At 44.0% G+C, this 20081-nt stretch overlaps 1 long non-coding RNA gene across 1 annotated transcript; it reads left to right on the top strand.

The window, feature by feature from the left end:
• The first annotated feature begins 4066 nt into the window (after positions 1-4066).
• LOC125946680 (uncharacterized) lies at positions 4067-17762 on the top strand. The gene is made up of 4 exons (XR_007467770.1): positions 4067-4359; positions 6337-6522; positions 13210-13386; positions 17571-17762. It is a non-coding gene; the product is annotated as an uncharacterized LOC125946680 (long non-coding RNA).
• The last annotated feature ends 2319 nt before the right edge of the window (positions 17763-20081 follow it).

The raw sequence follows: 20081 nt of genomic DNA, 5'->3' as shown, positions 1-20081 counted from the left end.
TTTTACTCCGCACGGCCTCAACCACCGGGCCAACTTCCTTCACGACGCATGTGGCGCATAGATGTCTGACGCTCTTCAAGGAACCTCTCTAACCCCTACTTGAAACACTGCGTATTGGCAGGCATAGGTACCGCTGTTTAGTGACCCTCTTTGATGCCTACTTGGCTCACTGGGCATGTGCTACTGGCTATCTACGGCTATTTATTGAGCCTCCATGACGCAAAGTTAGGTCAATGGGTATCGCGCCACTGGTTATGGGCCACTCCTCAATGAACCTCTCTCACGCCAAGTTGTGTCATTCGGTTACCGCTCTTCCATGACCACAAATTTAATTAAAATTTTACCCCATGTTGGACGGAATCGAGCCTGTGTCGTATACATATTGCCACGTGATGTTCTTGTAAGTAAAGTCCGCAGGGCGTCTGACAGAAGAAGAGGAAGACGGAGCAGCCTCAGCTGGAAAACCGATCGAGCACTCACTACTAGTTCGTCGTCGTCGTCCTCTTCCACACTTCACCGTGCCCGCGCCGATAATCTCCTGTACAATATATTCGCACAATGATGAGAAATATAGAATCATACAAGCGCCGCGCGCGCCGTTAAGCGGGCCTGCCGCTTATTGACGCACAGTGTTCACAGTGCCCGGCTTTCGGCATACACGCCCCAGGCATGACGCACATCTGCGGTGGAAATGCGGTGTGTCACTGTATTGCTTCAATGGTAATCGCGATAACGCGGACATTCATCATGAGATGGGTTCTTATGCATTTTGTTTCAGTAAAGGAACTCTCGGTGACAATAGCTGGCTTGAATAACGATTCACCTGAGCTCATGATGGCATCAGCTATGAGTCTTTTGCGCGTCTACTGCGCCACTGCCGCCTCCATCTTTTAGAAGATGGAGGTCAAGGTGCAGTTCTCTTGAAGTAGGTCTTTCGTGAAGTTATATTTTTTCATGAATGAGGGCTGATGTTTTTCCTGGCACACACTTCACATACTTCAAGCAAAGAATAATTATCGGGAATAATTACAAAAAAATTTGGATTTGATCACGTCATTGGCATCATTCACCTTGCAATCTCCAGGCAAGCACGACATATGATAACACCAGACGGCCCTTCGTGGGTGATGTCGTCTCAACACATACGGCAGTTCACTGCTGATATAAATTTAAAGGAAAGCTATGCCGCGAGTAGCTATTCAAGAAATATCATCAGATAATATCATGAACAAGAGTGCTTACTTGGGAAAGATGGTTATATATCGTCCCAATGAAAAATTCACCGCAGACAAGAAAACTACAAGAAGCAACCGGTGTGTCGTCCTCGCGTAGTTCTGTTTACTGTGCTGTTTTTTCACAATGTTGAGATTATACCAGGGCGCAATTCTTGAACATGGCGCTATACTCACTGATGGTTGATCAATGCATCAAAGCTCATCTTCCGGTTTTTCATTCCCTCCACAAAAAAAAGAATATTATCTCATCACCTAGAAAGAAGCAAATCGTCGACATTAGCCGAGGTTAATTGTGCAGTGAAAAAAGCGGCCAGAGATGTATTCGCGCTTCTTTCGTGACATTGGAGCAACTTTAGTCCAAAGCAGCTTTTGAAAGCCTGAATATGAGAAAAAAGCTTGATATACCACCAGGCAATTAACAAGAATGCATACACCACTTAGCATGTAACCCGCAGTGGTTGCTTACTGGCTATGGTGTTGGGCTGCTAAGCCAGAGCTCATGTGATCAAATATCCGGCCACGGTTGCCGCAATTTCCATGGGGGCGAAATGCGAAAACACCCGTGCACTTAGATTTAGGTGCACGTTAAAGAAACCCAGGTGTTCCAAATTATTTCGGAGTCCCCCACAACGGCATGCCTCATAATCGCATCGTCATTTTGGCACGTAAAGCCCCATAGTTTTTACTTAGCATGTAACGCTGGTCATCTCAAAACCTTTAAGTGGCATTTCAGGCAATGAAAAAACGTATAAGGACCACAACCACAGAAATTCACAGATTTATTTGACACAAGAACTGTCGCATCAGCATTGGCAAAGCGGTGCGTTGCATGCACTAGTAGCGTTCAAGCTAACCATGTGCTCAGAACTCATGCTGAGCGGGCTAAATCTAAAAAAAAAACTAAAATCACCGCAATATCAAGCAACACCACAACAAGGTAGAATACGTCCGGTTTTCACTCAAACCAAGGACAAAAACAAGAAGATATAGAGAGCACGTTCTAGATCGCGTTCGCATGAGAAGCATAAATATTTCTTGTTCGGCACTCCAACATACAACAGCTTGTAATTACTCTCGGTGGTCTACAAGAAACCTCTGATGTGCACTGCTCGCCCAAAAAGACCCCTCGCATCTGCTCATATTTAGCGCTGACTTATACATAGCAACCGACGTGCGTTCACTAAAGACACATGAGCATTAAATGTATAAGCTACGCTACATTACTTGTACGATTCACTACTCACCACGGCACCTAGGAAGATATGGCATTCTGCTTCAGACTAACGAGGCCATGGCTTCAATTTCCGGTCGTGACCGCCGCATTCCTATATGAGCGGAATGCAAAAACGCTTGTGTACTTTGGTTTAGGCGCACGTTCAAGAACACCAGGTCGTCTAAACTAATCCGAAAGACCCTCTATGTCGTCTCACACAGCCAGTGAGTTACATAGAGACGTTGAATTTTATTTCACTATGCCGTTCTTACTTGTTATTGAGACCTGCGGTAAACTTACACTCCTCAAAAACAGCGTTGCTTTTAGAGGATTGAGACGTCATACATACCACTTCTAACCAACAAACATTGCCTGCAACGTCTAAACGAAAGTCCGACAACAGCAGTTTTAGTAGAGTACCTTCTTTTTGCACCGTAGGCTGAGCCTACAATGCAGAAAGCCGTATGCATGATCAAAAGAACGCATCGAAAGAGACCCGTGTGACTTTGTGAAAGTTTCAAATCCAACCCAGAATAGAGCTCACCAAACATTTTATCTTGGTATGACATTGGCCAAGCCACAAGGAGCCTTCACTCATGGGTAGCGGAAATACGCGTGTTTGCCATTGAGTATGAATGCAATCGGAAGATCGCGAGGAACTGCCCTTATAATTCTGTATCACTCGATCCCATGGCTTGACAAATGGTTCGTGCATCACAAGCACTATTACCACATCACAATCGCCAAATAAGGCGTGCCTTTCCAGATCTCGTCCATGCGCGTTTGCATGTTACACGAGCACTGACAGGCAGCCATTAATGGCAAGACCGTGAAAGTTTCCATCGCAAATGTAAGTTTGGAAGGTAGGTGCGCATACACGCGTGGAGTTATTGGCACTTTGTTCTTAGCCTCTCTTATGCGGAACGCTTGCATCGTAAAATGTCAACTTCATGCACCTGGTGTTAGGTAAAGCCAAGTAATCCTTTGAATAAGATATACATCCTATGCCAATTGCTCGCCATTGTGTCCTAAACCAAAGTAGTGTCACAGCATTGAAAGTGTTGCTTCTCGCCGTAGTCGCAATTGACAGAGTTCTCACGCACGCCCATAACTCCTTTACTGCAGATGCGAACTGACGGCAATCCACCGAAAATATTGTCAGCTACCTGCAGCATACTTCCCAACCAACCTGCTTTGAGATTTGATGATTGAAATTACGGAATTCATAGTGCGAAAGAAAATAAACCAAACACAGCAGCTTGTTCCAGAAAGTTTACATAGAGTGTCATGAATCATGTCATATACAACTTGACCAGTGAGTTGCAATTTCTAACAGGAAACGATTATCGCTGTGACCACTGAAAGCACAGTCTAGCCAATGCAGCCAGTTCCTGAAAGCGTAAAAGCAGAGAAAGTACTACAAACAAGCATGTAATTTCTTACTGCTCCACGCGCGTTCAGTATGGTAGGGTGATGCCAGAGTGCTCATGTTTCTTTTAGTCAATGAAAAACTTCTTTGCTACCGGCAGTAATGACGTTCCTCTACAGAAAGTAAGTAGACAATGCTGAAACAGAATATATGCAAGCGCAGATATATGTAAAACACTCGCGCTCAGAAACTTCCGATGCTGGACCAGGTTTTCTCAGCTCAACAATTGTATGCTCATTGCCTGAAGTTCCAAACACCTGCGGAGTTTTTTCAAGCGTGCAAAAGATTTTCGCGGTGCGAAAAGCAAGAGTACATAACCATCGCTTCAAAGGTTTGTTATAAGAAAAAATTTCTATAAAAAGATTCGCACAGTATTGCATCTTGACACGTCGCCGAAGGTTGCTATCTTACCCACACATTCAATAATATAACCATGTTTAGCAACGCACCTGTACTTATCTCCTGCGTTGTTTTTGTGCATGGTAAGTGGCTGCCTTTCACTCGTTTAGACACTCGTAAGTGTGACAGCGTTATTTCTTTTTTTGTCATTTGAAACTACCTTCATTCTAAAAATAATAGTTTTTTTAGTTACGGTCAGATTTAATCTCACTGCTCAGTAAAGGAATACAAGATGAAATTGTAGCCTCAAGGCTTATCCGCTAGAATACAAAAAATACACAAATTATTTCATTACGCTGGCGCACTACAATTTTCATTAAGCGTCTTGCCCTTGCAAATTGAAGTCCTTCTGAATCGCCTGCTTCAATATTTTTCAGACCCATAAATATTTTATGACAGTCCTTTTTGCTTCACTTCGAACTGCTTATAAGACTTCACCATAACTCAGCAGTAACGAAAACAAAGCCAGAAAACATAAATGACTCATTCGGCTCTTTACGCGTTTACTGCGAAAGCAGCAATCTCACAGTGGATACCGCCACCTTGTTCGTTTTCCTGTTTCTCAAACAATTGTGCTCAGCAATTTTAAAGAAATGGCCAAGATGCCTACGCTTATGGACATGATTATATTGGGGTTGCGGCCGGGGACGTGGCAGTGGTTGTGAAACGTGTGTAGATTTTGTGCACTGTGAGAGTAAATGTTATGCGAAGCATTTTCATGTGTGAGTGGCAATCAAGAACTATTTGCGCTTCTGCTCAGCGCTCTCAGATGAACTAACATTTTAGTGGAAGACAAATAATTGTGTACGTTACGCGAGCGTGTGTGACGACAGCACCAAGATGAGAGTGGTGAAGACAGTAACGAAAGTATATTAACGCGAAAGCTTCGTCTGTATGGTTGTTCATATTCAAGCGGAAACAGAGCTAAGGACACGGACAAAGACAATGGCACACGGAAAATGACACGTTGCGCTGACTGACATCTGGTTTGATACTGTGGCTGATAAACATTTCAATACGCCGGAGCGCATTCTCAAAGGCGTGAAAACAGAAAAAAAAACATAAATGAGAAATGCACAGATTACTCACACTCAAGAAATGGTACACGTGGGCGCTACAGCTGCCTGGTCATAGGTTGCTAAACAAATATATTATTTCCCAGCCACATAATAAAACAGATGACGCACTGCCGTATTTTTCTTTAATTATAGAAGTACTATGTACATCAATTATTTTGTGGGTAATTTGTTTGCTGTCCAAACTACATAATACTTCTCAGCGGAAAAATTTTTAGATCCTTGCTCGATCGAGCATACGTTCGAGCATCCGAACGATTCCTACGCGGGAAAGTGAATTCTTAAATGCCTTTAATCAAAAGAAGGCCTCGCGGATCAATGTGTTTGAGTGGTCACACTAACATGGCTAAGGAAGCTGGTCAGATATGCGCTTATCTTTCTTCTGCCCCCTGCTTTATTAACCGTACTGATAAAGAATACGTTTTCTTAGTATTTTTGTTAATAACACTTCATTATAACACTGTTCACGCCGGCCAAGATTGCGCCACGGTTCATCGGGCTTTAACTCTCAAAGCAATCTCTGGTTGGATAGTGAGTGCTGTTCATAATTTTTGTACCTTACCACTGCTCCGATTGCCATGAGCGCATGCGCGCGTTCACCGGAACATGTTTGCACCTCTGACTTCTGGGGCAACTGCACCTAGATAGCACAGGCCTACGCACTCCGATCTACGACGTCATGCCACCTGGCCCGAAATTTCCATTCTCAAGGCTGGCGTGACGAAAGCGGTGACGTCAAAATCACTGTTGCTTACGCAGGAGCATCCCCATTAGATTCTATGGCACTCGGGCCAGCTAGCGTGACGTCATGAATCAGAGTGCGTAGGCCTTGTGCTATCTAGGTGCGTTTGCCCGGGGACCCTTTTAAATAAAAGAAAAATTAAAAGTGGGCCTCTGTCCTCTTTTCTCTCCTTCCTTCTCTTCTTTTCATGCACATATTTTTCCGGTCAGCGCAGTGTTCAAAGTGACTTGTTCATGTTCCAGCCCAAATGCAATCACCGAGCAGATGTCAGAAACCGCCCGATTCTGGTTCCCACCGAGCGCATAAACCGAGTTGGTTTTTTGATTTTCTAACAAAACATTGTAAAATGTTCATTTATGGCGGTTGCTCAGGGAACGATCTCGAGAACCGATTCGATTCGGAAAAACTCTGCCAAGAAACATGCCTACGTAAGTACGTGGAAATGTTTTCGTTTACATGTTATATTTGTCAAAGTTACCTACGGAAAGTACCAGTACTAAAGTTTGTGGGCCCGACACCCTCGAGAAAATTTTATTGCTTTGTTTCACTGACAAAATACGACGAATGTTTGATGCAGGTAATACACAATACATATGCTTGCTCTAGTTGCTACTTGAAGTTTCTTACTTTAGTTGTTCCAAGTTCAACAAATATACACATGAACAAGTGCAACTGACATAAAACCTTATTACATTAGCCTTTCCAGAATGAGGAGACGTGCGTTCCTATTGTATGGTATCGTGCGCATATTCACCCTAAATGTTTGCACTAATAATTATTCGCATGTGTGCAAGTGCAAGCACTGAGGTACTGATTAGGCAAACATCAAACAATCGAGTGCTGCTGATCGAATTAGTAGCCTCTCGTGTGCAGCATGAAGCAGGCGGGAGAAGACAGTAACGCTAGTAGTCACCACCCTGTAGTCAGTTGTGCTCATTTATACGGCGACGCTGTATATGTCTACCCCAGCAAATTTTCTGCTTCCGTGCCTGTACACCGTCGCGTCGACAAAGGAGAATTTTCGTCTCCAGAGTTTGTGTAATTTAGAGTTTCCGCGTAACAGAATTGTGTTTTCTGGCATGTTCAAATTACAATCTGATGCGTTCATATCAGCAGGTTGTGGGCAAGTCATACTCTACAAATTTTGCAACGCACTTTACTTTGAGAAATTGAATTCGTTCAATAATTAACGCACTTGCGCTAAGCGGAGGGTCTACTAGAATTAGGATAGCGTATATGCTGCATTCTGGCACACCTGCGTGCGCGCGTGACAAACTTATGCACACGATGTATCTGTCCTTGATAAGTGAGCGCTGGTCCGTTGCATCGGTCCCGCACAGTGCGCTGCGACCGTAATCAACATCAGGACAAGACTGTTAACAAATCACAGTGACGTTCACGTCGTGAACGCGGTGACGCGCAAGCGTATGGACTCCGCGAACGTGCACCTCGGTGCCGAATCACCAACGGAAAGGGCGCGCACGAGGTCGTGGACGCTACATTGATCTCGATGGTGAGACGCCTTGCGGTGGTGGCGCTTGTGTAATGTCGGCTATAGAGCTACTATACATGGCTCCCGCAGGGAGCTCCCTGCAGGAGCTATATACAGTAACTCTAGTCGGCAACAGCTTCGCTGTACATCTACTTTGACAGGGTGGAATGGACGCGAAATTTTTTTTCTCGTGCTTAGCTATAGATGACGGACACACGACTACACCATCGTACTGCTATACGCACTCATTAGCCCGTCTATACATCCAGGACATTAAGAAAGCGAGAACTGTCTACCACCCGACTGTCACACGAAGCTACAAAAAAAAAAAATATGGAGGGGGCCGTTTCTAGAGCAGAAAAAAAATATATGCTTTTTCTTCCGTTGCGCAGCTTTCTTACAGCGAAGCTGTATATGGCTAGGACATGTCCGTTGTCCGTGAGCAAAAACTATCATCGTCAGCACTGGCTCGAACATTGTCTTCTTCCACAGCTCGTTGGCGCCCCTCGGCGCAACCGCGCGAACTCGCTCGGGCCACTGCTCGCGCGTTCGTCGTCTTCGTCTTCTTCCACAGCTGGCTCCGTGGTGCAAAAACCTGCCATCATCTCTTTTGCTTCCATCACATCGAAGCTCACATTAGCTGCCACGTGTGTCCTTGAAACGACATCTGCTCGAACGTATTTCCCACTATAGCACCCACGCGCGCGTGCGCGCAATGTCATACGTTCGGGCAGATAAAGTTGCGGTGTCATTTTAGCTCCGCCTTCTCGATGGGCTGGCCGCAACGAAGGCGCGCGAGGGTTCGACGGTGCCTACGCGAGGTTCCAGAGAGGCTTTCTCGACCGTAACTTTGGACAAAGCGCGGCGTGTAGTGCGGACGTCTACGCCGTAAAGACCGTCGACGGGACGGCCGTTGCCACCGTGTACGTTCGACCTGCCTCTTCCCAGCGCGACGTAGAGGATTTTATGAACGCCCATTTTGGATGGCACCTCGATCCGGCCGACGACAGTCAAGCTCCAGTCCTCGTCGCTGGCGACTTCAACGTGGACATGTCGAGGCCAGATGGCAATTGGCTGCCATCGTTTGTGCTAGAACGGTTACGCCTACAGTGCTGCACCGATCCCAAGGTTCCAACGACCACAAGGCGCTCGTCTTTAGACTTCACCTTTGCCAAGAGCCTGTCCGTCGTCGTCGCCGAACGCTTGCCCGTCTGCCATAGCGACCACAATGCAATAGTAACTTGCGTGAAAAAAATAAACAACACCAAAACATTAGGTATATCTGTGTTGTACGTTTAAATATACCATCTATACAGCTTCGCCGATCATCCACCTTATCTGAGTGGAAACCACATAAAGCCAACAGACAACGAAGCCAAGGAAAGCATCGGGGAAATTAAGTGTAGTTGAAATTGGAATGTAGAAAATAATGAAGAAAAGGGAAATGAATGTGGACGAAAAGATAACTTGTCGCCGGCAGGAGCCGAACCCGCAACCTCCGTAATACGCGCAACCTCCGAACTCCGCAACCTCCGCGTAATGCGGAGGTTGCGGGTTCGGCTTCCGCCGGCGACAAGTTATCTTTTCGTCCACTTTCATTTCCCTTTTCTTCATTATTTTCTACATTCCAATTTCAACTACACTTAATTTCCCCGATGCCTTCCTTCGCTTCGTTTTCTGTTGGCTTTATGTGGTTATGACTAATAAAATCGAGCCCCTCGGTTCCCATTCTTATTTGAGTGGAATGGCTCATGAATTTAAATTTGAAGAGGCACATTCTCATGGTTATTTATGCAGTTTAAGCACTTTATTTCAGGGCGCAATGATTTTAAGTCCAGCAGAAGCTATGTAGGAAGACTTCTTGCGCCGCCTGATACGCTCAAATAAACGTCGTAGAACTGCTTAATTAACCATCCGCTGAACGCGCCTCTTGTGAAGTTGCTTTGCATCAAAGGCCACACAAATTTTCTCTATAGTTAACGTAGAACTTCAACATAGTTCGCTAACACATCAGTTAAATGATTGATAGACCAATTCCCTATCAAACAAAAATGCTTCGCATTACGTAGATGCGAGCAAGAGTTGAGTCTGCCGCTGCCTTTTTTTTTTTTTTAAACGTGAGTTGCACGGGTCAGAGGCAATGTCTCTGCATGTCTGTCAGTAAAAAGAAATTTTTACACGATATCTGTAGCAGCAGCAGCAGCAGCGACTGTCGTTGAATGTGGTGAAAGCGAAATGTAAGGTGCCTGCAGCCTTGTACTTTTGGTTGATGTCGGAATGCCTCTCAGCTCCCTCGAAAGCAATACCTTTGTGGCACAGTCTTAAATGCCAACGTACCAAATGCAGTGTTTATCCCTAAGAAGGTGGTCCTCGACAGACAGTGAGGCTTCAGCCTCCTCGTCCCTACCAACCGGGAGAATCGATGTATGTGGTATGATTCTGCATGTACTGGTAAAATTCGATAATTCTGCATAAACTGAAACTATACTTGTCATTTGCTGTTGCAGCGAAAGCTGTTCTTCTTAAATGCCATAGAGTACAAGTGCTTCGATTACTGCGCCAGTGAAAATAATTCACGGCATGTCTTTTGGTTAGATGAACTACGACCCAAAGCTACGCTGCTCGGTTCGTGTTCTCTTCATGGGTACATGTGTGCGCTTCACTTGGTATTGTCGTCATGTCCGCGCTTTATAGCTGGTTGTTATCAAATTTAAGCTGTTTTTATCTTTTTTATTTAGCATCGTGTTTCTGTTGCCTAGATCAAGAAGTGGAAGTCAAAGTCCTTTTACATACAGCAATTCAATGGGTACCTTCAACAAACGTTATTGCCACTGCACCCATTAGGCATCACTGATCACGGCCCGTCAAGCGTTTGTAAACGTTACCCATTTTTTCCAATATTTACACACCATGTCTTCCTTCCTGCGTTTATAAACAATACTGAGAGTCTAGGACGTCGCTATTACACTTTACCAAAGGCTGAATTCAAGCTCTCTTTCTTATATAGCATCACAACTTCACCGCTGCCTTCTCGTTTGAACCATATCCTACCAAACCGGCAGTGAACGTCGCTAGTATTGTTGTTACGGCGAAGCTATTGGCCTCTCGTTGGTCGATATTTTTCGTATCCGCGTCCGTTAGCAAACATGGGGGCCGAATCCGGAGGTCGTGTATTACCGGGCCGAACCGCGGCGGTGGTGAAGCAGGCTTCAAGCACTCAGCAAAGATAAGCGGAAAGCCCATACATTCTTTGGAATCACGCGTACAACATACAAAACAGCATGCGTTTCAATAAAAACAAACGCAAAACAAGCATCCGAACTGCAGATTTAATGACTAGCCCGCGAGAAATTTATAAGGGCGTTCTATGCCACTTCTCGATGCGTGCGTCCGTGGCATAATGGCTTCAATATCGGGATTCGGTACTTCAGGTCCCGTGTTCGAATGCTGCTGTCGACCATTTTTATTAATTATTTATTACACTAAGCTTGGTCAAAAATGACCTAAACGCGAGGTCGCGGGACCAAATCCAGGCAGCTGCGAGCCGCATTTCGATGGGGGCGGAATGCAAGAACGTCTGTTTCCTGTGAATTAGGGGCACGTTAAATGTCTCTTTGTGGTCAAATAAGTACCGACTCCCCCACTACGGTGTGCCTCATAATCAAATCCTGGTTTTTCTACGTAAAACCCCAGAATTTGATTCAAAACGATGAGTTTATTACGAAGTAAAGAAGCCGTTTGAATCCAGAAGGACGAAGTTTAGGCGAATCTGTGTACTTCCAATAATTCCCATGTTGCAGCAGAACCACCCTGTTGCAGCTCCCGGAGACAGAATCGTGGGAGCCAAGGAGTTTCTTTTTTAACCTCCTTGGTTGCAGCACTGTTATGGGTAGGCCACGCAGAGTTACGCCTTCCGAGGAACCACAGCTACCACAAAGCGATTGTCACTACCATTAGTGGGAAGTAATGAAGGATTTCATACACCCATATGGTAGGCGTAGTGGTTTTGCAACAGTTTCGCTGGGCATCCACCATTACGGGGCCGGAATGGCGAGGCAATTTTCTTACAGCGAAGCTGTATACCTCTCCTTGGCCGGAAAATATCGTGGCGTAAACACAAAACGCGAGGTTCACAATTCAAGGCAAACGGCAGAGCTTTCTTTGAAATCAGGCATGCAGCCTATATATATATATATATATATATATATATATATATATATATATATATACTTAGTGACGTCACCCCGCTTTCATATATAAAAGGCAGAGCTGTCTAGCAACTCATTCAGTTCATTATAAGACTGCCATAGGTGCCATAGTGGAAATTAAAGACGACCAGAAGAACAGCGTGAATACAATGCTCGACCATGTGTGGTGTTTGATACAGCTTCCCTGGGCATTCACGTTTGCAGGGCGAGATGGCGGCCAGTTTTTTTTTTTCAATTCAGGTTGGGCTAGCATTCAGGCAGGTTTAATTATTTCAAGTTAAGGTTCATCTTCAGTTCTGGCTAAGATTGCGTTTATATTGGGGCTTTGGTTTCAGGTTTGCATTCAAGTAAACAACTTTCGGTGCTTTTAAAGGTGCTCGGTATTTAAAGTAGATAAAAACTATACTTTATTTTCTTTAAATAGTTTCAAGACCCCTGCTTAGGTATTTTCCACGAGGGATGGACAACATTTTTTCAGTGCAGATGCATAATGTCTTCCTTGAGGTGTACAGAGCTGAGTGGTTCACGGCTTCAACAGGAACTGCATTTCGGTATTTCGAAGTGCGAACATAAAAGTGAAGTGAACTGAAGTCCGGGTTTAGCGGGAATGTAAGGCTTTAGGGTTGTTGAGTGGAGATAAGTTTGTGGCTTGCAGAGATAAATTTGTCATCATCTTTCATGTTTGGAAAAAAGCGCTGGGTAGACAAAGACACCAGGAATAACACGACACTGACGCAAAACATGAATTCCCACCAAATCGCCCAAGTTTCTCTTCTAGTACAGTTCTTCATCTTTATCATCATAATAACCATCATCATTTATAAATCCCTATAGCACCTTCCAGGGTTTTACATAAGGGAGGAGCAAACGCATGAGAAACCGTTGCATCAATACAAATTTGTAAACAAAACATAAGAATACATCAAATGTCCGATAACATACAGAAACAAAAAGTAATGTACATAACTAGGATTCAGAACATAACTAGGATGCAAAATAAAAACAGGTTAACAGGTGAACTATTCTGAATATAATTGCTTGAACTTAGTTGGATTGCGCTTTATGACGACGTAGTCCGGCAATTCATTCCAATTTTGATTCTTAGCACAATAAAAATGACTGGTTAAATGTTAGAGTCTCGCCTCTTAAGCGCTTTAATGTGCGAGGGAATGCGTGATATACCTGCTTTAGCCGTTTGAAATTCAAATTTTTTGTTGTAGTTCTGTACCAAACTTGATCGCCACTGTTAGTACGTTACTTCGCAATGTTGTTCCATCTTGAAAGCAGCTACGACATTCAGGCAGAAGTTAAGAAAATTGTGCTTTTCACTGATTTCTCCTGTGTGGTTTCTTGTTTTATCTATTTCTTTAGAAGAATTACGTTTTCTACTGAACTTGCTTCTTCACAATTCGCAGCCGGAAAAAAGGAAAAAGCTGTGTGCAGCCTAAGCCCATACACTCAGAAATGTGCGTTGGGTCCCCGATGGTTCTTTAACTCATCAATGAGGCTGTGCCAGAAGGTTCCGCATGGCTATTGCGCAACCAGCGCTAACAGGTTTCCAAAATGCGTGGCCTGCATGACGAGATGCACAAGTAAGTCTTTGTTGGTTATTCGATGCGCATCTTGTTTACCTAATATATTTTGCGACGTGCTTGTTAAAGTCATATGACCAGCTAACCAAACAGAAGTTAGTCGGATGTCATTAGCGTTTTACACCTGGTGCAGTAAATCAAGCGCAGACATGCTTAAGCATTTGTTGCATGAATCAAAAGAGCGCACGCTGACAGTTTATATTATTGCTTTTTTTACGTTTTGCATCATGAAAGATCATGACATATTTTTCTTTCAAACATATATTTCCCGAAATAAAAATGGCCTCAAGGGAACAACGCGCATTCTAGCTCTAGTTACCTCAACTGTTCTATAATGTTATTTTTTTAGGAAATCAGGAGGTATGTACTTCCGCGTTACCCCGCAGACAAACAAAAACTCTTTATGAGGGGCAGGTCACTTTCAGTTTATGAAATAAAAAATAAAATCAAGTTTCTTTCCAATGCAAGATTCCTTCCACTATCCATAAATGTGTTGTCTTTCCATTGCACTCCAGAATTGTGCATCTATGTGTGTTAGATCGACATGAGACTACTTCGGTGACGATTGCGGCGCACTCTGTCCGACGCTTCTTTTTACACGGGTATAATTTTGCATCATTAGATTTCACGATTCTACACATTCCGCTACACTTATTTTGGTCTGGAATAAACAAAAAAAATCCGCCTCCACTGCACCTTGTGAAGGTGCCAAGGCATGGATCACGAAATCCGGCTTCCCACAGTCTGCAATGCACGTCCAAGCTGAGTTATACCCGCATGCAACCAGGAGCTGACCAGGCTATTTAGAAGGAACGCTTTAGCTATGCCTTCGAGCCGGCGGGCGAAAACGAAAGCTGACTTTTCTTTTACCGGTCTGCTTGGCTCAAAATCTGTGGTGCCGCCTTGACTTTATCTCAAGGTTTAGGAAACGGTGCTTGTTGGCTGGCGGCTCGGTAGGGAACAGAAGATACAAATGTAGTGTGCTGAAGACCCTGCAATCTCGTTCGTTTCCCCCGCTATTGATGTGTCAGAGTCCACAATACGGTAAAGGTGATTACTCAATGAGGAAATATTTAATGTCGTGAGCTACGTCTTCTGTAACGGAACTTGTTCTCATAGATGGTTTTCTGCTTCCTAAGGCGAAATTTGTTGGGAGCTCCTTGCAGCTCCCAATATTGTCCCTGGTTCAGCTTCAGAAAGTTAAACTTCTACAGCAATAGTCAATTCTTCCGCTTTTACCCTCCATGGTTGCTCAGTGGCTATGGTGTTGGGCTGCTGAGCACGAGGTCGCGGGATGTAATCCCGGCCACGGCGGCCGCATTTCGATGGGGGTGAAATGCGAAAACACCCGCGTACTTGGATTTAGGTGCACGTTAAAGATCCCCAGGTGGTCCAAATTTTCGGAGCCCCCCACTACGGCGTGCCTCATAATCAGATCGTGGTTCCGGCACGTAAAACTCCATAATTTAATTTTTTTTAGTGTCAACTTGCTCACTCACGCATACACGCTTCCCATAAGTCGGATTGTTTCATAAATGAAAGTAAAGGGAACTGAAGGGTCAGATTGTTTCATTAAGGCATTTTTATGGGTGGTCCTCTGTTTTCTATGGCTGAAGCTAGTGGAAGCTCTGCAGTAGGTTCCACTTCTGAAATGCTGGTCATTGCTTGTACCTTTATCAGTATCCGCAGACTGCATCTACGTGCCCAGTCACATAGTATGTATTTCGACTGAGGGATGTCGCTCCACTAGCAGATGCTTCCATGTAACATAGCCTGACCCTCTCATACATGGTTCTAAGTAGTCTATACAAATCATAAACCGTCATTTAGAAAAAGAGCCGAAATATTCATTGGCATATTCATAAGGTGGTTGATTCTGGAAAACAATTATCACGTTGAAGTGGAGTGATAAACAAAACTGCCCAGTGAAACAAGGTATAACTATAAGAACTGGAAAGAATGTGATATACCCACTTGAACAAGATGTTATCGTGTTTTAAATGAATTTCGAGAATAAGAAACGGTTGGCGAGAGTAGCTAATTGAAATGCTTTCTTTCTATTTTTTTTTCGTTTTCTAGAGTAGTCACTACATATTAAGGGTTTTCTAATTCAATAAATTTGTAACAAGGTCAGGCGCATTTCCCTGATGTAGGCCAGAGGACAGCCTGCAACAAAGGCTTAAGTTGTTTAGTGGGGAAGACGTCGTACCTTCCCTTTTTTTTTGTTTTCTACCTGAGGACCGAGTTATTTTAGTCTTTCATATAGGAAAAATGCGAGATACTCAGAAGCGTTTTAGTTTTTGAGCACTCTCAGAGATGCCCGACCTTGATTGCTGTAAACAAAAAAGGCGGAGCAAAATATCGCTCAGCATTTCTAGAGTGCGAGTAGCATAGCTGGCCCAAGATTAAAGCGTAATTACTGCCTGCAAACCACAAGGTGCTTGTAACCCTTGCTATTGGAGTACATTAACGTTATGGTGCCATTTAGGCGTTTCTTATGTCCCAAACTTTTTACCCCCCCTTAGCTCAAGCACTAGCGAAATATTCTGACGAAATAAAGTTAATAAAGTTTGAAATATATACAAGGGAGATTTCTGAGCCGCCGTACATGAGTGACACCAGAAAGCACAATTACGTGCCCTACCTGCGGCTCCCGATTTATGACACAGTGCGACGACTATTTGTAGGCCAAGATTTTACACAAGACGAGTCTTTGTAACAAAGGCTCGAATTAGTAATAACCTATTATTGCATAATCTTCGTGTTACCAGTAGGAATGTGCGAATATTTGAAACTTTAGAATATCTGATCGAATAGTGTCCTACTCGATTCCGTCTTCGAATCGCATAGTCGCTATTCGTAAATGCGATTTTTTCGAATACTTTTCCAATATTTCCGCACGTCAACTGCGTCCAAATAAACATGAAATTGGAAAAAAAGTACGGAGAATTTTCAGCCCCGTGGGCATAGCATAGAGATAAAACATTAGAACTTCAGTAGTCGAGCAGGCTACGTCATTTAGGTAGCCGTACATTACAGGTTACACAGCAATCATTCGCCGTCTCTGAAGAGCCCTGTGCAGGCAAAGCGAATACTTGTTTGCTCCTAATGCTTCATTATTGCTTGTATAAACAACGCTTGATAACGTACTAAGGAATGACAGAAACTTGCTAATTTTAGAATACTGGGATGTGAACGCTGTTTCATAATAATTGTGATAACGGATATTCATTATTCGAAAACTATTCAAAAAGCACTCGATATTTGACTCGAGTCGATTCGCTTCTGAATCTATTCGGTTCGTGTTCGATTCGGTCTCAAAAATCACTATTTTCACACCCCTAGTTACCAACCATCAAGCTAGGGTAAAGCAGCACCGATTCGGGAATATGCGAGCAGCGGCCAAATAAGCAATCAGTGAGAACGTTAAATTTAACACAAAAGATAAAAGTGCATTTTTAAATGTACATGCTGTCAGCGGTGACGCAGCACGCTGTGCATGTTCCCATTACCAGAACTCCTTAACATGCATTGAAACGTTGATGCAGTGAAAATATAACGAATAACTATGGACTCCAAACATCATGAAGAGGCGTTAGTATGTCAGTTACCAAGGAAGTCCAGTCTGTCCTTTTCTTTCTTTCACATCAATTGTTTTTCTTGAGACAGGGAAGGGCGGGAAATAGGGGGATAATACAAACTTTGCTTCTACTTCCATCCAAATTTTTTGCTTATTTTTGCACAGTCTTATGAGCATGTTTTTCTTTTCGCTTGTGCCACTGCTTGCTTTCGCATGTGCAATTCTGTTCGCATAAATAAAATGCTTTGTATGACAAAATACATTCATGTATACAATTACAAGATACTAGGTGCTGAAGGATCCCACGTTAGATGGAAATTTAGTTCAGGGGCAAATGGGTCCCATATACTCTGTATGACGTAATCTATAGCTAATTGTTGCGTTCTTCAAAACGATGCGTCTATACTAAAAATAGAATTTGGTGACTGGCCTGTTAACCGCATTGTTCATTGTGTGCCTGCGTTTTCGTTTACTATTTCACTCCTGTCACGCGGAAATAAACTTCCGAGGTGATAGCGTGGGGAAAGTCTACCAGTTTCTAAACGTCTCCTCTTATTCTCTTTTTTCAGTTTGAACATAATCTTGTTTTCCATTTCCCCTGTAGATTACAATGCAGCGAAAACATGCCATGCGATCCTTAGGGCGATAACAGGGCCCAAGAAGACGAAATAAACATCTACTGCCTGGTCAACCTCTGGAAAATATGTAGCACACTTTTATCAACTGGACTCGATGCTTTATCGCAAAAATAAATTTTTCCGAAACATCTCGTATTAAGACAACGCTATACTTCAGAATTCCCATAAATAATGTATACATATACTTATGGAAGTTCTTATGTTTGCTAATAAGGCGATGTGTCTTTCTTGAGCTGCTTCATAATCGCCACCGTACTAGGTAATTTTTTCTTGGTACAACGCAAGTGCTTGAGTTGAAGATTTGCCGTTCTTCAGAGTGTTCGCTTATATTACATTGCTCTGCCAAACCACACTGCATTTTCTAGAGGGCAAATACATTGCAAGGCAATGAACGTGCATATGGCTGACCACGGGCAGTAGAAGATTTTATGGATGCGAACGCTGCCAGAGACAGTTCGTTTATCTGAGGAAACATTCTCCGGAATATGGCTTGGAAAAGTCTACTCAGTGGCCGCTTTATGCCAAAAAGATCAGAAAGGAACCTTTTAAAAGGAAGATAGTTATCGCACTACCTTTTACCGCCTTTGTGTCTCGATAAACCACACATTTTGCAACATTCGGAGTTTTCTTAAACTGCATACAGTCTGATGCTGTCAATTCAACCATAGACTGACAGATATTGCAAATTGGTGGCTTTCTAATTACGTAGTGAGAAGAATCATGGAAACTACAGAGCTTAATATGAAATTAATAGCAAGCATTATGTGATTGTTCTATACGGCTACCTTAAAGGCTGTTTTAATATGTAGGTACCACCCCCCCCAAAAAAAAAGCAAGAAAAAAATATGCAACTCCAATTCAGTGCTGAAATATAAACGACGCGAAACATGTTTAAGTTAGAGACATAGACACAGCCATGGTGGCTCGATAAGCCAGACATTTTGCAACATTCGGCGTTCTCTTGAATTGCATGCAGTCTGATGCTATCAATTCAACCTTAGACTGAAAGATATCGCAATTGATGGCTTTCAAATTATTGAGTGACAAGAATCCGGGAACTCTGGAGCTCAGTATGAAGTAGAAAGTATTACTTGATTGCTCTATGCGGCTACCTTAACTCTTTCCATACCACGCCCATTTGGCATGGTTAGCCCTCTATCGATGGTTTGAAACGCCGCTTTCGAGGCCTTCCGCGCCGCTCACGGACATACTGCACTACCGGACGTGAAGGAGGAGAACTATATTTTAGTTTTCTAAGCAGTTCGCTTTTTTTCCCGTGAGGCGGTGATTTTTAAACGCCCTCCAGAGTTTCGCTACGGTGGCTAGAAGTGCTCTGGAAGGCCACACACCTCTGGAAGGCCACACGAAGACTTTTGAAGAGATAGAAGAAGAAGAAGAGAAACTGCAAACTCAAGATATGCATTGCCGCAGTCTCGCGACAGGCGGAGAAGTATGCTGAAAAACTTGGACATCAGAACTGGAATCAAGTCTGGGGCCAATTAGAGGGAACCCTAAGCAACTGAAAGACCTGGGCCATTCTAAAACACCTCCTGGCTAAGATGAAATCAAAAACTGACACCCGGAAACACATACAAAGACCTATAGACAATTTCCAGGGCGCCGCGGAAGAAGTGCTCGAAGTCATCAGCGAGAAATACCTCGGAGACGAGCAACAACGAAAGGCGCAGCCCGTCATTCCGGATCTACACTAACCTTTGCCCAAGTTGGAGATCGTGGCAGCCTTAACTTCTTCGCCGAATACAGACCGGCGATCTTCTGTCACCAGTAAGGCTACACCTCATAAATCCGCACTCATATCAGAGCTCCAAGTGCCCGGCATACCCGGCCAGAGGTATGGCCGAACATCTTGTGTGGAGCTGCTCTGCCTTTGACACAATCCCAGAAAGCACACTTCACTCGCTGGGCGGAAACCAACCTGGCACCCTGCAGGAGTGGCTCGACCCGCCATTGCACATCGGGCCCAAGGACTCACTCCAGCTTTGGCGTGCTATTTTGTACTTCAGGGAAATGGAAGGATCTTGTCGACTCTTTGCAGAGCCGACCTCGGGAACACTCCACCTAGAGGAAGAAGAGAGGACCGGTCCCCCTCCCCCACCCCGATAGAGCAATTCTTTTCTGTCGCAAGGTTTCACCTAACAAATGCAGAAATAAAGACGTTAAAAAAGAAATATAGCGAGAAAAACGACGCCCAGCGGAATAAAATTAACAAGACCCTCCGTAACCTGGACGACGGGGCAATGAAGAGCTTACAAAAGCACATGAATGAAAGCGGCGAGACCGGCCATATACCGGCTTTTTGAAAACATGCGGACGTAACGATGGCCCCGAAACCCGCCAAGCCCATCAAGCTACAGAACTTGCGCCCGATCTCCCTCACGTCATGCGCGGGAAACTCTTCAAGCACATGGTCCACATTCCACTCTCGCCCTACGTGCAAGGTGGGCATCTGCCGAACA

The sequence above is a fragment of the Dermacentor silvarum genome, chromosome 7 (assembly GCF_013339745.2).
Source record: "Dermacentor silvarum isolate Dsil-2018 chromosome 7, BIME_Dsil_1.4, whole genome shotgun sequence".
NCBI lineage: Eukaryota > Metazoa > Arthropoda > Arachnida > Ixodida > Ixodidae > Dermacentor > Dermacentor silvarum.
Note: the sequence above shows the minus strand (reverse complement) of the source record. Positions and strands in the feature narration are given on the sequence as shown.